Source organism: Armigeres subalbatus, chromosome 3, assembly GCF_024139115.2.
Source record: "Armigeres subalbatus isolate Guangzhou_Male chromosome 3, GZ_Asu_2, whole genome shotgun sequence".
Lineage (NCBI taxonomy): Eukaryota > Metazoa > Arthropoda > Insecta > Diptera > Culicidae > Armigeres > Armigeres subalbatus.
The window spans coordinates 263,788,144-263,806,812 of NC_085141.1; the positions used below are offsets into that span (position 1 = coordinate 263,788,144).

Consider the following 18,669-nt stretch of genomic DNA (forward strand, 5'->3'; position numbering starts at 1 on the left):
GGGGAGGGGGTGCACAGCAACTACAATAGAGCACTTCGTTGATCTCGGCAACATCATGAATCGGGAAACGGCTCGTTGTTACCCAGTTGTCGTTATTAGCAGGATACGTCTGCAAGAATAGCGATGATTATCGCTGACTCGAAGATTGACTGCAACAGAGGCTGCTGAGCGGTGCCACATTGGTGAGTTATCCACACTGCGTCTTATTATTGCCGCCACCACTGTTTGTCCTTCCATAATATGGTTACGAGCTTGCTTTCTACTGGCATAGATAAGACACCAATAAGGTATGAAGGTTTGCGATATATGTCATTCTTCATCGTATTTAAAATCTACTCTTCAGGACATCTGCAGACTATACTGCACATATTTGCCTTGATGGATACTCGCTTACTTCTCGGCAACCCAGCAAGCAGGGTACTCTTTAGAATAGTAGATTGGACGGATGGCGTTTGGAAGCAAACACAGGAATTCAACTTTAACTTTCCATTTTGCTGTCCGCTGGTAGCTTCTTTTCTTCTTCCGCTACAGCGTTCCGTACGATGCCATGGCTGGGCTTCTCGTTGCTGACTCGCCAGAATCCGGTCAGCAGCTGCTCTTTGTGATATCACTTGGGTGGTTGTCGGTCATCTGTGTTTGTATATGAAAATTTGCCAGCGTAACTTTATCCAGCTGTTTACACCGGAGAGTTACTCCTGTGCCCAGGGACAACACTTCCAGACTCTCACCTTGCTTTTCTTAAGATGAATCGCTCGATTGTGCAACACGTTTGAGCACAAGGATCACCCAGTGCTGAAAGACTTTCAGCATCTTTCATGAGCTTCATGCCCTCTGCATACCTCTCTTTGTCGTTCTCCACCATCAAAGTTTCACAAACTGCCCTTTCTTGATTTGGACATGATTCTGAGATTCCACCAGTCTCGACAAAAGGTCGAAAGGGACACAAGGTCGAAAAGGACGAAAGGTCTAAAGAGACGAAAACACGATCAAGAACAAGTTGATAACAAGTTGGGTGTATTCCAAAGTAATTTGAGAAATCCATTTAACTTCAAGCAGGAAATTCAAGCAGAAATGAAATGAAACAATATTATGAATATCTAGATAATTCTGTTAGAAATAAAAAAAAAAAGATTGTTGATTTTGGAATGATCTAGCCGGGAGCGCACAGTGGTTTTTTTTTTTTTTGGACTTTATTAGAGTGATTTTTAAGTTTGACAAAGTTCATCACTTGATGCGCACAGTGGTGCGTTTGGCTAAAATCGTGAACTTTTTATTTTACCACTTCAGGGTGTTGTTTTTCGACATTGGTGTCTTTGGGAATAAATTTAAGAAAAATATTGCGCATCGAATGACGAAAAGTTGTAGTTCCAATTTTTGCCACAGGTGGCGCTGCAAAATGTAACTTCTTTAATAAACGATTTTTAAATATGGTGTCTTTGGCAAAGTTGTAGTGTAATTTATTATGAATTTTATTGCTGAAGACACCGAGTGTCCATTCATCATCGTTTTTGAAATACGGGCGTTTTTTATGGACAGACCCTAAAAAAACAGTATTTAAAGATATTATAGAAACTAACAGTTTCTGGTCAATGTTCTACAAAAATGTATATATAATCAAAATAGACCACTTTCTGGAAGAAACCAGGGATGTTTTTTGCAAACATGACTTGTTATCGGTGATTTAGGGTCGAAAATAGTGATATTTGAAGACTTCATATGCAACAGAGGGGCAAATTGGGGAAAGGAAATCCCCACAGGATTTAAAATATCTGGTCTGTAGTTTCATATGCATATAATTATGTCTGTCTCCATGTGTATCCAAACAAGTATTTCTAAATTGCATAAATCGACATTTTCAACTGATATTTATATAATAATTGAGATTTCACCAAACTGCATACCACGCGGCTGAATGTTTATGTAAAAAGAAGTGCAGCGTGAAGCTGGTTTTCTGTTCTCTTCATCCAATCATTTCACAAAATGCAAATCTGACGTCATACGCTCCTAGAGATGTCGTAAAATCCCGAATAATCGAATGGCTCAATTATTAATTTATCAATGTATAACAGCGACAGAAAGACTAAATTCCACCGAGCTAGAATTGCATCAAAACATCGTTTTTTCGAGTTTTTCATGTATAACTAGAGAAAAATCATGAAATATATGTATCCAATGGCAATATTTTTCATTGCTTTATCGTATAGACGATTGAAAATAATCAAAATGGGGATATTTAACCTTATTCAGGGGTGGCGCGTTTTAACCCCTATGGGCGTGCTACCCCCACTTCCCCTAACAAGTCATGTTTGCAAAAAACATCCCTGGTTTCTTCCAGAAAGTGGTTTATTTTGATTTATATATACATTTTTGTAGAACATTGTATTGACCTGAAACTGTTAGTTTCGAAAATATCTTTAAATATTGTTTTTGTAGGGTCCGTCCATTAAAAACGCCCGTATATCAAAAACGATGATAGATGGACCCTCGGAGTCTTCAGCAATAAAATTCATAATAAATTACACTACAACTTTGCCAAAGACACCATATTTAAAAATCGTTTATTAAAGAAGTTACATTTTGCAGCGCCACCTGTGGCAAAAATTGGAACTACAACTTTTCGTCATTCGGTGCGCCATATTTTTCTAAAATTTATTCCCAAATACACCGATTCCAAAAAATATCACCCTGAAGAGGTAAAAAAAAAGTTCACGATTTTAGCCAAACGCACCTCTGTGGAGCCAGGGCTTGTAAAAAGTGCAGATTTGTGAATATACTCTATGATAATTTGTTGCATGGAAATTCTCAGATTCATCGAAAGAGAGGAGATACACATATTCGATGTACTGTGTTTGTTGCACAAATACTGCACGAGAGAGTTGTCGTGCTTCATTTTTGCGTATGAAGTATTGTTGCTCGGTGTTGCAACCTACTCACAACATCATTTAGCGACAAAGCTTCTCTCTCGCTTTGCTTGTGTTGCTGGCATTATTTACTGGTTTGTTTTGCTCGGAAGTTCCATTTCTACGAGTCGGGACCGAGAAGGATTGCTTCATGCTACAACATGGCACTGAGGAGATACGTGTTTAATTCGTTCAGTACTGTAGTAAGAGAGCGTATAAACACAATCAACATACGTTCATAATTCGCATGCTGGAAGCGTGCAATAATAGAATAGTGGAGCATAGGGAATGCACTTAAATTTTGAACTATAAAACAAACTTATTAACGGGTGGCCACTAAAAAACGGGAATTTCAATAATTCAATTATTTTCTATGAGAACATTAATGCTTTCAGAGAAATAATACCTTATGTGAAAAAATCCTTAGAATATTCAGAAAATTTTCGCCCACAAACTTTTACTCCAGCATGTTCAGTTATAAAACATGCCATCAAAACTGTGGCGCGCATTGTACAGTACTTTTAAGCGATTGATTGATTTTAAGTACAAAGATTGTGGGAAAAGTACACGGTGGACAATATGATGCGTGAAAATGTTTCGAAAACTGCTAAAGTATTTTTGGTCTACTGAGCTCCATTGTATACAAACGTGATTTGAAGGCCAAAGACACGAAGCAACTCATCAATAGGATAAGAAGCAGCATCCGGAAATGGCATCCGTTAAATTACGCCGCGCAGCGGACCACGAACCATACACTATCATTCATTAATCTATGTTTAAATACTAAGGACTACTCTTTATAATAACGTAAATCAGATTGAGCTGCACTTCTTTGCAATTTTTTTCCCGTGCCATTTTTTCCATTCCCGCTATTTAGTGGCCACCCATTAGATGTGTTATTTTCAGGGAATGTAAAACAACAACTTTGATAATGACAACAACATTTTCCTTTTTTGTAAATGTTAGGACAAACTCAACTCGCAATAAACGTTTGACCCAAACTGCAACAGAATAAGACAATGATCGCCTGCCGCGCATTTCGAGAGTTAATCGATTTTCGACGATGTGTGTGTTATGTTAAATAAGTATCAGTTATGGGCTGAAAGTCTCCTTAATAAAGAAACAAAAAAAAAGTATCAGTTATCAATGTTTAGACATAAACTTAACCATCTGTTACAAAAATTTGTGTTTTACTTCTGAAATATACAAGTTATTGCAGTTTGGAAAGTTCCCAACATTTACCTCTCCATGTTTGTTGCAAATGTTGCAAATAAACTGGAATTCAGCGTTGTCTTTATCCTCTGCAGATGAGGGCAAATACAAAAGATATTTCAGATCCAGATAAAGAGATTCAGACCAGATAAAGATTGTCGCTGTCGTCGCTGTCCGGAACATCTTTTGCTGGCGAGGATAGGGGATCTAAATGTCAATGAAGGAATTTGACAGTTAGGTACCACACATGTTTCGGACAGCAGAACAAAAAGAACCGAAACGACGAAGCGAACCGACTTTATCTGGTAACTAAAGTATCTTTTGCAAAGATTTAACGCTCTTCTCTTTTATAACATTGCTTGTTTTTTTTGCAATAGAAAATTTTGTATATATTTGTTTAGTAGGCTTGTGAGACAACCAGTTGAAAGTTGTGACATTCTACAAAGTTGTTCAAAAGATCAAACCCATTGTGGACAACATCTAATTAATTCGAAATTCATCCGCGTGGTGGCACTAGCGTCTATGGGACTACCAGTTGAATACGATATCTCGGAATCTGTGAAATTTAAAGAGTTGTGACATTCTACAAAGGTGTTCGAAAGATCAAACCCATTATGGACAACATCTAATTAGTACGGAATTCATCCACTTGGCGGCGCTAGCGTATATGACACTACCAGTTGAATTAGATATCTCGGAATCTGTGAAATTTAGAGAGTTGTGATATTCTACAAAGTTGTTCGAAAGATCAAATCCATTGAGGAGAACATCTAGTTAGTTCGGAATTCATCCACTTGGCGGCGCTAGCGTATATGACACTACCAGTTGAATAAGATATCTCGGAATCTGTGAAATTTAGAGAGTTGTGACATTCTACAAAGTTGTTCGAAAGATCAAACCCATTGTGAACAACATCTAATTAATTCGAAATTCATCCGCATGGTGGCTAGCGTCTATTTGAACGAAATATGCACATTCTACGAATGGTGCAATGAAAGCCTATTGCAACTGAATGTAAAAAAATGTAACCTTATATCATTCAGCAGAAAAAGAACAGCATCAAATCTCTCGATTAAATTAGGAAACCAGGTTGTAGAAAAATGCGATAGAATTAGGGATTTGGGAATTATCTTAGACTCTAAACTAACGTTCATCGACCACTACAACACCATTATTCATAAAGCAAATAATATGATGGGTTTAATAAAACGTTTCTGCTATAACTTTCATGACCCATACACAATTAAAACATTATATATTGCTTATGTAAGGTCGATATTGGAATATTGCAGCATTGTATGGTCTCCATTTTCAATAACACACGAAGAGAGATTAGAATCAGTACAAAAACAATTCCTATTATTTGCTCTTCGTAAATTAGGTTGGACAACATTCCCACTTCCATCGTATGAGGCACGCTGCAAGCTTATAAACATTGAATCTTTGAAAGAGTTTCGTGAAACTGCAATGGTTTCATTTATTAACGATATAGTTTCGCAGCGTATTGATTCAACAAACATTTTATCGAAATTAAATTTCTACATACCATCTCGACAACTGCGTCATTGACATACATTTTTAATTAATCACTGCCGTACAAATTATGCAAAATTCGGACCTCTCAATCAGATGATGGCCATCTATAATCAACACTGCGAAACTATTGAATTTACAATGTCTCGGCAGAACCTAAAAAAATATTTTGTCACAATTAGAAACCTACACATCTAAATTTACATTAAATCGCAAAATTAAACACTACTTAACCAAACTATTTTTATTTTTATACACAATAATACCGCATTTATAGCATTAAAAAAATAAAGAAAAACATGTATATTGTATATGTACTAGTCTACGTCGGTTGACGAAATAAATAAATAAATAAATAAATAAATAAATAAATGAGACTACCAGTTGAATAAGATATCTCGGAATCTGTGAAATTTAGAGAGTTGTGATATTCTACAAAGTTGTTCGAATGTCAAACCCATTGCCAAAAATGTCTTATTACTTATTTCGTAATTCGTCCGAAAGGTGGCACTAGCGTCTATGAGACTACCAGTTAAATTAGATATCTCGGAATCAGTGAAATTCAAAGAATTTTGATATTCCACAATGTTGTTCGAAAGATCAAACCCTTTAAAGAACATCTAATTGGCCCTGACGGCAGCACGAAAACAAAATGGGGGCCGGGTGATGCTTTTTTGTTTCACCCGGCAAAGCATATAGGACGTCAATTTTAAAATGCTTATTAGAAATTTAAAACTCGTTTTAGCCAAAAATAGTTAGATTTTTCGGGTTAGAAGTTTGATTTACTTTTAGATTAATAACACGAAAGTCGAATTATTTCGATTAAAAAAACATGTGTTGATAAGTAGCCTAACATGTAGTTTTCCAAAATTCTAACCATACATATTCAAAAGATTTCAGTATAACTCTCCATCCAACTCCATCTCCGCGAGATGGCAGCAACGCGGCTTCGTCAAGGCGAATTAATTCGGAATTCATTTGCTTGGCGGCACTGGCGCATATAGGTATACCAGAATTAGATATCTTAGAATCTTAAAAATTTAGAAAGTTGTGATATTGCATAAAGTTGTTCGAAAGATCAAAACCATTACGATGAACATCTCATTATTTCTAAATTCATCCGCCTGGCAGCGCTTGCGCATATGAGACTATGAATTAGAAATCTTGGAATCTGTATAATTTAGAGAGATGCAGCGATATTTTACAAAGTTGTTAAAAAGATCAAACCCATTACGCAGAACATCTAATTAATTTGAAATTCATCCGCTTGGCAGCGCTAGCGTATATGAGATCACCAGTTGAATGAGACATCTTGCAATCTGTAGAATTTAGATAGTTGTGTTTTTTTACAAAGTTTTTCAAAGGATCAAAACTATTACGGTGGACGTCTGATTAATTCAGAATTCATCTGCTTGGCGGAGCTAGCGTATATGAAAGAATTAGATATCTCGGAACTTATGAAAAATAGATTTGTGATATTACACCAAGTTGTTATATATCAGAATCTGTTTAATTCTGAGAGTTGTGATGTTCCACAGAGTTAGAATGATCAAAACCTTACGGTGAATTAAGTCCTTAACTCGGGATTGATTTTTTAGGTGGTGGAAACGCACATGAGGCTACCAATTGAATTGGATATCACAGAATATGTATCATTTAGAGAGTTATGATTCTCTATAAAGTTGTTCGGAAGGTCAGAACCATTATATTTCAAATCTCATTATTATGGTATTCATCCGCTTGGTGGCGCTAGCGTACACAAAACTAGTGGAATATGTGAAATTTAGAGAGCTGTGATGTCTTCAATCACTATCAACAACCACCGCTGCTGCACCATCGATGATTGCCCCCAACGCCATCACTGCGGTAGCCGTTTTCGCAGACAAACAGAAATAACACTCGTCAAACCTCCATCGTTCACTGATTTACTGGTCAATTCAAATAATCATTAGTTGGCCAATTGATTACTCGTGGCGTACGCATCGTGATTTGCCAAATTAACTGAAATCAACAGTTGTCGTTAGTCTTTGAACGACGATAAATTTGATGAGTGAATGTTCAATATGTTATGTCTGTTTGTTTGTGCTTTAACGTAATGATTTCGACCTTTCGAACAAACTTTGTAGAAGACGGCTTCTTTCTAAATTGAATAGATTCCCAGATATCCTATCTTGCCTAAAGACACTTGTACACTAACGCCGTTGGGTGGATGAATTCTGAACTAAACTAATCTTTAACGTGATGGTTTTGACCATTTGATCTTTCTAAATTGAATAGCTTCCGAGATATCCTACCTACCTGCCGAAAGTCTCTTGTACACTAGCGCCATTGAGTGGATGAATTCTGAGCTAAACTAATCTTCAACATGATGGTTTTGTCCTTCCGGCCAACTTTGTAGAAGACGGCTACTTTCTAAGTTGAATAACTTCCGAGATATCCTACCGTACCGGAGCGCCGTTCGGTGAATCATTTCTGAACTAAACTAATCTTCAATATAATGCTTTTAATCTTTCGAACAACTTTGTAGAAGACGTCTTTTTCTAGATTGAATAGCTTCCGAGATATCCTACCTTGCCGAAAATCTCTTGTACACTAGCGCCATTGGGCGGATGAATTCTGAACTAAACTATTCTTCAACATAACAGAATGGTTTCGACCTTCCGAATAACTTTTTAGGAGACGGCTACTTTCTAAGTTGAATAGATTCCAAGATATCCTACCTTGCTGAAAGTCTCATGTACACTAGCGCCGTTCGATGGATCAATTCAGAACTAAACTAATCTTCAACATAATGGTTTTGACCTTTTGAACAACTTTGTAGAAGACGGCTTCTTTCTAAATTGTATAGATTCCAAGATATCCTACCTTGCTAAAAGTCTTATGTACACTAGCGCCTTTGGGTGGGCGAATTCCGAACGAAACTTATCTCCAACATAATGGTTTTAACTTTTCGATAAACTTTGTAGAAGTCGATGAATTTCTAAGTTAAATAGATTCCGAGATATCCTAAAGCTATGTCCATTTAGAATCCGGAATAATAAAATCAGCTGTATCTCGGTAACGGATTGACGTACAAATAAGATTAATACATCAAAACAAATGTAATTCACTGTATTTTAAGGAAAAATTATTGATACAAATAATTTCTTCTTATTTCTAGTGAAAATTCGCACCTTCTTTTTGTAGAATACAGCTACTTGCTAAATTGAATAGATTCTTAGATACCCTACTTTGCTAAAAATCTTATGTACACTAGCGTCTAATTGCAGTAACTTAAACTAAATGATTGGAATTTTGTTATTATTTAGTCTAAGTTACTGAAACTATAGCTCTAACTCCGTTACTAAAGGAATTCAAACAACGAACCATTAGACAGAGTTGTAGAAAAGCCTTCGCACTAGAAGTCCACCATACAACACATTTTGAAACTCAGCTTTTGGGATAAGTTATTGACAAACTACTAAATGATTGATAACATCCTTGATAAGAAAATTATTTTGAGCTTTTTAGTGGAATGTCTTCACTTGTCCTAAGACGAGTTTATACCATCCCATTGAATTCCACCACTTAATTGTATCTTGACAGATACGTATTTCGACCTCAACAGTAAGGCCGTCTTCAGTGTCTCTTACTTGACTCGACTTGAGTCGAGTCAAGTACGAGACACTGAAGACGGCCTTACTGTTGAGGTCGAAATACGTATCTGTCAAGATACAATTAAGTGGTGGAATTCAATGGGATGGTATAAACTCGTCTTAGGACAAGTGAACATCCTTGACTTAAGGTCTAGATTCCGAGATATCTTATCTTATAAGTCTCTTGAACAATGAATTCCGAAATAAACTAATTCTCAACAAAATAGTTTTGACCTTCCGAAGAACTTTGTAAAATACGACTACTTTCTAAATCCAACCGCTTCCATAGTAGGCGAAAATGCGCGTTGTGAACTGCCCATGCGAAATATCCATATGAATCTTAATTTCAGTTTTTCACGATTTGATCATCCTTACCATTGACTTTCGCATGAGGAAATATCATATAAACCCGTCGGAAACGATAACGAACATATCTGCTGAAGGAATAAAGAAAATCCATCCAGCCGTTTTCGAGTTATACGAACACAAACTATTTCATTTTTATTATAGGTATAGAGAAGAAGATAGAAGAAGACTAGTCGACCCAGCAAACGTTCTCCTGCATAGTAGGCGAAAATGCGCGTTCTGAACTGCCCATGCGAAATATCTTAATTTTAGTTTTTCATAATTTCTCCACCCTTACTCGTGATTTTCGCATGAGAAAATAAAAATATCATATAAACCCGTTGGAAACGACAACAGATATACAAAGAAATACAGCACCAATCTCGTGGCTTCTTTTTGCTAACACGCGTGCTCACTGCTGAAAAAAATTACAAAAATAAGAAACAAACCATATTCTTTTTCATTGTTTTGTTTTTGATGGGGTGGAAATAGGAGCTATGGAATGAAGTGCCAAACCGTTCCCCTATTTGTTCAAGGAATGTAGAAAATCTATCCAGCCGTTTTCGAGTTATGCGGATACGAACACAGACCATTTCATTTTTATTAGGGGTTTGGCAGGTTTTGTTCTATTATTGTCAGGGGCGTTTTTGTCGTCCAAATTTTATGAAATTCGGCCACAATATTCTTTGATATGCAAAGAATGTTTAGGCCAAATTTGAGCATAATTGGTTATAGAAAACCCCCTGACAGGGACAATAATAGAACAAAAACTGCAAAAGCCGTCATCTCCCCTATATAGAAGATAGATTATACCCAATTAGTGTCTAGCCCTTCGAAACAACCGCATTTTTTTGTTGCGCGTGTGGATCAAAACTGCTTCGTAAAAACATGTATTCAGAGAGAAGCGCTACATTTGTCTCGTATATTGCAGCCTGAGAACAGTTGCAAAATTTAGAATTCTCGCTTAACTTTTCAAAAGGTCCTAAGTAACATTTTTTTCATGAATTATTTTGAATAGCGCAATCGACAGAACAACATGAAAGCTTTTGATTGCGCTACTCAAATTAATTCATGAAAAAAATGTTACTTAGGACCTTTTGAAAAGTTAAGCGAGAATTGTTTTGCTTTGTTATGTATCAACTTCTCTCGTAATACAACGCAGGAGTGACATCAACACAAGAGTTCGTTAAAATCGCCTCCCTCGGTAGGCGATCAAGCAACGAACATGTATGATTCAGTAGCCTATGTGTGACAAGAGCATCGAAGCTTCGTGTTGCTTGCCGAATTTGTTTCCTCACTACCACTGGCTGCTTGTGAAGCAAACAAGAGAACGAGGCATGCATGGTTTGCTCATCTTCAGTGGATTACAAGCCCACTGGAGCGCCTTTATGTTTTTTTTTCATCTAGGATTGCGGAATTATAAACAAAACAAAAATGTGGGCGTAACAATGTGGGATCTAATTCACTCGACTTCTATAGGAACTTTTTAATTTCCACGACATTTTTTAAAGTTTGCATGTTTGCACCAGTAATTGTTTGGAATTTCAATTTATCCACGAAAAGTTGATCTGAATTTTCAATAACGATTATTCTGGATTTCCTAGGGAAACTTTTCGGAGTCTCTGAATTTTACATCATCCTTACTCTTACCCCTACCCTGGTATAAGCGAGCAAAAGGGCCCTACAGAACTTGGGCATTTGAACGGTGACAGTAATAGTCCGATCCACAATTTTCAAATATTTTTTAAGAATATGAGATTTTTAGACTTATTATAAAGAGCTACCGGTTCCGGAAGTCTCAGAGAAACCAAAATAACGGTCAAAACTAAGATCAAACCATTCGACATGTTTATTTGAGATAAAAGAAATATTCTTTGTTTTCTCTAGATCACTCAAAATATCCTCATCATAGAACTTTGGGTTTTGTGGTCGGTTTGTAATTGACCCTGTAACTAATTATTTTTTTTTTCTACCGTGATTCTTGATTTCGGTGCTCCTCTGAGGGCTGGCGCCCTTGGCTGGAGCCAACCCGGTCAACTGCACGCTACGGCACTGCATATCTATTAGTAATAGAGCTTGCTGACGTTTACTCATCCTTCTCTTTCAAGCGCATGGAGAGGATAGGATTTGTTTTCATCGGGCAACGCGTTTCCCGATGAAAACAAAACCCATTCTTTCTGTGCGCGTGCAAGAGAAAGATGAATAAACGTCAGCAAGCTCTATTCATTGGTTGGGAGAAGCTGCGTTTTTACATGTCGTTGAATTTTCAATATTTTTTGCTGTGTAATTAATTTTTCAGAAATTTCATTACGGGATTTTTTCCTGTAAATCCACAAGAAATTCTTTTGAGGTTTGTTCTTGAAATTGTTCGTTAGTAAGAAGTTTCCCGTTTCTGTCCAGTCCATACACATGTGAGGCTGTAGCAAGTGGCCCTTACGTGAACGGTTTAACTTCCCATACAACTTTCGCGCATTATGAGCGAGGTACAGCTGATCCGTCTTTTCACGATTTCGACCCTCCTGCTTGCGCTTCTTTCTCCGGAAAATCGAGTTTTGCCTGTTCTGCGTCCGATTATCTCGTGTTTCGTTCGCTCTCTTGCGGCATGGTAGCGTTCTTGTCCATGCTACAAACTTCTCGATGACTAACTGTTCGAACTTGCCGTAAGTCGTTTTTCTCGGAACACCGTGCCTAGTGCAGCGTACTAACATCAGCGAATCGAATATCTTTCCAGTCATCTTAAGGGAAGCTGCTCTTTCGTTGAAAGTGCCACTTCAGGCTGTTGTTGTCTTGGGCTAGTCTACTAGTCACCCTTACTGATAGTTGAATCAAAGTGCAAAAAACAGCATAGCTTCTCAACCGCCACGAATGAAATTAAAACCATCAAACAACTTGCATAATCTGATCCCGAAGTCGAGAATTGGATAATAGAGCTTTGAATTTTTCAGTAGTTCAAAATCGTCTTAGTTTTTATCACCGATTCGTGCGATATTCGACTGACCGACGTTTTCATTGGACATTCATCCACAGATGACGTGGCCCTCGCCAAACTGTAGAATCTGTGTAAAAAACAGCTTCCGAAATGCAATGTTGGGGTACCCTCGCTTTATTACTCGTCACAAAGTCTGCGAAATGGTGCTTCACCTTGTCGGGTGGTTGTGAAAACCAAACAGGCAGCCTGCAGCGATGGTGATGGGTGAGACGATGATGATGAAAGCAAGTTGAATTATTCGCCGAAAATGCTCGCTTGTTCGAGGACTTTGAAACGACGACGTAGGTCAGTGGTTGATGGGACGAATTGCGAGCGTGAGGTTGAGCTTTTATTGCCTATTCAGCGGAATTGAATGGATGAATGTGTTTTGATGATCGTGGTTATAGCATGCCGTTTCTGAAGTGAATCAACTCATGGTGAATCAGATGGCCTTCTAAGACATATTTAATAATTAACAAGCTAGAACTGTTAAAATCAAATTCATGAAGTACAATTCCAAAGCACCTGTATCTTGGATGAAAAAATGGCCAATATAATCAAAATAGGCAAACATCATACACGACGGGCTTTGTGTATCTATATTTCCGGTAGGAAACATCATAATAATCATAACATAACCGCTGCCACCAAGACGGCCGAGCCGCTACAGCTGAGAAACTTCACCTTAATAGCGCATCACACGTCCGCAGAGCCTTCAAATTTCCACATAACCCTAATGCAAAATTTCTTCCCTGCTCCCGAACGTCATATAACCCACATACACGTTCCAGTAGCTCGAAACGGAACTCAAAAAGGCCAAACGGATATAACCTTCTTAAATACTGACATTTAGTTGAGGCGTGCTCGGAATTGGTAAAACTTTATTAAAATATTCAACTTAAGCCTTAGGGTACGAACTGGCGAAAGACGTGCTGAAGAGAAATACAGGATAAACATCTGCTTTTAGGCGTGCGTGCCCCGGTTGCTGGTCGGCTTCGGTGCCTTTGATCATTATTTGAGTTCTCGGTTCCTAAAGAAAAAGCTCTTTCGCAAAGAAACTTACTCTTTCCGCTTCATCGTTTAGTGTGGAGGCTGACTGCCGTTTGAATCGCATTCAATCCTTGTGATGAATGAAGTAAAAAGTCTTATTAGCAGATACAAATAAAGCTTTGTGGCTGGTTTTCAATGTTTTAGTTTGCATTTTAATAACAGTTCTCAACAGTTCTTTTATACCTTTCTCTTAAATTCATATTTGCCTTTTTTATACAAATAAGTCGTTTCGTATTTATGTTACAACGCAACGCAACGTATAATAAGTCGTTTCATATTTATATACATATATGTAAGCTTTGAAAACCCTTAAGAATCGCGTTTTTGTCGAGTTTGGGGAAGATTGATTTTCGAATTAGCTTTCAGTCAGTTCAGTTGACAATTTTATTTCAATGCCGACGATTCAATCCAGCGATGCGATTTTCTTCAGGGCTGGTGTGGGTGTTTTGCAACTGGAAAATGAGCATTGATTATTATTATTATTATTATTTTGATAAATCAGAAGCCTCGTTTCAGATTGTGAGCTCGGTCATATGTACTGATCACCTTTTTTAAAATTATTGTCCAACATTCGAGTCGTGATCAATTAAGGAATACTAACAACGGCACTTCGCAATAAATATCTTTCCAATAGCATAACTTTGTCTGTTACACAGCTCGTTCAAGCCTTTCCAGTCTGCTTTATCTTTGCTTGTGCACTCCTGGCCTTGGTTTATATTTTCTGCTTTCTGCTGACTAACCATCCCGCACGACTACCATGGCGGATTGGTCCGCCAGGGAATGCACTGCCAACCAGTCCTACATGTATGTACATAAAAGTACCAAATTTATGACAGGGTCTCGTTGGATTTTCTTGAAATCACGCACCTTCACGCACGCCCACACAACCCTCCGTGATCGAATTTACTGTATCGTTTGCTGTAGCCGACAAGTTAAAAGGTTTAACTGAATAAAATAAAAATGGTTTCATAACGAAGTTGGGTTTAGAGATGGTGTGGCGGGTGGAATTCGGTGAATTCAATGAAAAGTGAGTGTGTTAAGGGCAGATTTTATGGTTGAGTTATAGGTAGGAGACTTTGTTGTTGGTATAATCAGTAAATCAAGCTGAACCTTTTTTGCCTAAGTGTGCTTTAAGATTTTCATACCACTTCAAATACGGTAATTTCATAGAAGGCTCAAAAGGAGGTCATACTGACATTTCTAGAAATATGCAGGTATGGAAATTCTCATGAATAAAGAAGAAAGAAAACTGCAAATTTGAACAGATACATGGATGAAGGAATAGACAAGTAAGTGAAAGGGCAAAAGGTGGAGAAGCGTGGTACATTGTAGCCCAATGTTAAACGGTTTTGCAACGTGTCGCTACTTTCGAATGCCCCAAATTTAGAATCTGAACTGTTCTTTTTTCTATCCTATTATTTATTTATTATTTATTCAGACTAAGGCCGAAGTGGCCTGTACGGTATATAAGAGTCTTCTCCATTCGGCTCGGTCCACAGCTACACGTCGCCAATTATGCAGTCTGCGGAGGGTCCGCAAGCCATCTTCCACCTGATCGATCCACCTTGCAACAAGGTGGGCACATCGCTTTCTTGTGCCCGTCGGATCGTTGTCGAGAACCATTTTCACCGGGTCCGACATTCTGGCTACGTGCCTGGCCCACCGCAGTCGTCCGATTTTCGCGGTGTGAACGATGGATGGTTATCCCAGCAGCTCATGCAACTCGTGCACACTACGAAAAAGTCCTGTAACATTATGTCATTTAAGACCGACATATGCAAGCGAACCAAAAGACGCATTATTGCGTTCAAATTATTTTTACAAGGCTCTGAAAATGTGTATCCTAAATTTTACACGACCAAAAAAACTAGTGCATGTAGCAAAAATGGTAAGGCCCAGCATGTCAATCTAACACCAGGTCTTATGAGTGGGAGTCCCGTTCGATACCACTCTACCATTCCTGCTGCTTGGCAGAAAGGAGATCGAAGCTTAACATGTTCTACAATTTCACGAATATGGGGAAGCATCAGCCCATCCACTGCTTGTTCCTTGCAACTGCGCTGAAGGTGAAAAAGGAGAAACGAAAACAGTGCTCAGCTGGTGCGTTAATAATATTGTATTCATGGGTCACTTTGTTTGTTTCGGAGCGCTTTGGATTTGTCATTCTTACTGTAAATTTAAGCCATTTGGTAATGAGAAGTGTTTAATGGATAGCATTCGGTATTTGATGACAGAATGATACTGCAAATATATTGTTTTGGGTGTCTGAAGCAAATATGACACAATATTATGTTATGATTGGATATGCATCTCGGTTGATTACGACAGCTTAAAGGATTGCGTCCCTTATAAAATTGAGATTTTTTTGGTGTGTGGTTCACTCGCCTCCTCCACGTACCGTCCGCCATCTGCACCCCACCATAGATGGTACGCAGCACTTTCCTTTCGAAAACTTCAAGTGCGCGTTGGTCCTCCACGAGCATCGTCCAGGTCTCATGTCCATAGAGGACTACCGGTATAATGAGCGTGTTGTAGATTGTCAGTTTGGTACAGCGGCGAACTCTATTCGATCGGAGCGTCTTGTGGAGTCCAAAGTACGTACGATTTCCTGCCACTATGCGTCTCCGAATTTCTCTGCTGGTATCATTTTCTCGGCAGTCACCAGTGAGCCCAAGTACATAAATTCTTCTACCACCTCGATATCGTCACCACCGATGCAAACTCGCGGTGGGTGGCTCACATTGTCTTCTCATGAGCCTCTTCCTATCATGTACTTCGTCTTCGACGTGTTGATGACTAGTCCGATTCGCTTAGCTTGCGTCTTCAGTCTGATGTAGGTTTCCTCCATCTTCTCAAAGTTACGTGCCATAATATCTATGTCGTCGGCGAAGCCAAATAGCTGGACGAACTTATTGAAAATTTTACCACTCGTGTTAATCCCTGCTCTTCGTATTACCCCTTCCAAAGCGATGTTGAATAGCAGACACGAAAGACCATCACCTTGCCGTTACCCTCTACGCGTTTTGAAGGGACTCGAGAATGCCCCTGAAACTCGAACTACGCACATCACCCGATCCATCGTCGCCTTGATCAACCGTATCAGTTTATCCGGAAATCCGTTTTCGTGCATTAGCTGCCATAGCTGGTCCCGATCGATTGTATCATATGCGGCTTTGAAGTCGATAAATAGATGATGTGTGGGCACGTTGTATTCGCGGCATTTCTGCAGTACCTGACGTATGGCGAACACCTGTTCTGTGGTAGAGCGTTCAACCATAAATCCCGCCTGGTACTGCCCCACGAACTCTCTTGCAATTGGTGTTAGTCGGCGGCATAAAATTTGGGAAAGTACTTTGTAGGCGGCGTTCAGCAATATGATTGCGCGGTAGTTGCTACAATCCAGCTTATCGTTCTTTTTGGAGGTGGGACACACGACACCCTCCATCCACTCCTGCGGCAGAACCTCATCCTCCCAAACCTTGGTAATCACCCAGTGCAGCGCTCTAGCCAGTGCCTCACCACCGTGTTTAAACAGCTCTCCTGGTAGTTGGTCAACTCCAGGGGCTTTGTTGTTTTTCAGCCGGCCGATCTCCTGCTGGATTTCCTGGAGATTCGGAGCCGAAAGTCGCATGTCCTGCGCGCGTGCTCCTAGGTTCATTACCAAGAAGGATCCTTACTCCCCCAAAAATTATCGTCCCATCAGCCTTCTCTCAGGGTTATCCAAGCTATTCAAAAAAGCTATTCATCACCGGTTACTTGAGTCTGCTGAAAATCTCAACATCTTGCTCGAGGAACAGTTTGGTTTCCCACGCGGTCGATCCACCGTTCACCAACTGACCCGAGTTACCAACGTCCTCAGACGGAATAAGTTTGTCTCAAAAATCTCCGCCATGGCCTTACTCGATGTCGAGAAGACGTTTGACAATGTATGACATGATGGCCTGGTGTAAAAACTAAAATATTTCCAGCTACCTGGTGAAAATCATCATCAATTATCTGTCGGCAAGGACATTCCGGGTCTCAATCAGCGGAGCGAGTTCCAATGCAGTGTTGCATTTGAACGCGATCCATTTGTGTTCAGGAAAAATGAACTGAACTCAAGAGCATATTAACAGAACGCGCGTTCAGTTCAAAATACGGAACTTTAAGCAGGCTTTGAACGAACGCAAAACGAACATTCCATTGTTGCATATTAAATTGTCAAAACATTATGTTCCTCGATGGATTTCGCACTGCGAGGGATTTCAGCACTGTTTCTACCATCATTTCCTCGATATATTTCTACGTAGCCCCAAATTCGACACCAGCGCATAGTACGTATCAATATGTCTAATAAATTTATATTTGTATAACTCCCTGTAACGTGATTTTAAATTAAAGGTCTATTGCAGGAGAACTGATTTAAATACCGTATATTCCTTGCTTTTCGAAATGAAAGCTTCGAGATCTGTGATGCTAAGGAATAAATAAGATTTCAACGGTGAGACAAATTTGTTTATGCAAATGCTTGTTTATGGGAAATCTTTTCTTTTAATTCTACCATTTCATTCACAGATCGTGTAAACTGTGAAGTAACCTTCAGTCAAGTCAGGATAATATAGTCAAAAACATGCACGACTAAGCTTCAACCGGAATGTGAATTCAACTGTTGCAAAATGATTTATGTAGATGAAAATGTTCATAAAGCTGAATTACATGTTTAAATAACAAGATTTTATTTTATTTTATTTCATCTGCCAAAAGTATACTTTTGGTACCTCACAACACTAAAACAGCGTTTATTTCAGAAACTGTATTTATTAAAATACATTATCGTAAAATAGACGATTTTTGACAGTGACATTGTTGGTGTAATGGGTATTAGTTATTCATGAGCTCAAATCAATTGGTTTTCATTTTAGAAACGAACACAAATTGCTTCACATAATTAGGAAGAGGGAGTAAGAGGTAATATAATAATTGCGATCCATACAAAAATTTTGAGGTTTCGCACTAACAGTTTGACGATGAAAGAGGGGGCGGATTT

The 18,669-nt window shown here is 38.7% G+C and overlaps 1 protein-coding gene and 1 long non-coding RNA gene across 4 annotated transcripts in view; both read left to right on the plus strand.

Moving 5' to 3' along the window:
• Window positions 1-18,669, plus strand: part of LOC134219455 (beta-1,4-glucuronyltransferase 1) — a 98,770-nt gene that overhangs the window by 66,704 nt on the left and 13,397 nt on the right. The window lies entirely within an intron of this gene.
• LOC134219454 (uncharacterized) lies at window positions 17,792-18,342 on the plus strand. The gene is made up of 3 exons (XR_009981569.1): window positions 17,792-17,956; window positions 18,024-18,123; window positions 18,198-18,342. It is a non-coding gene; the product is annotated as an uncharacterized LOC134219454 (long non-coding RNA).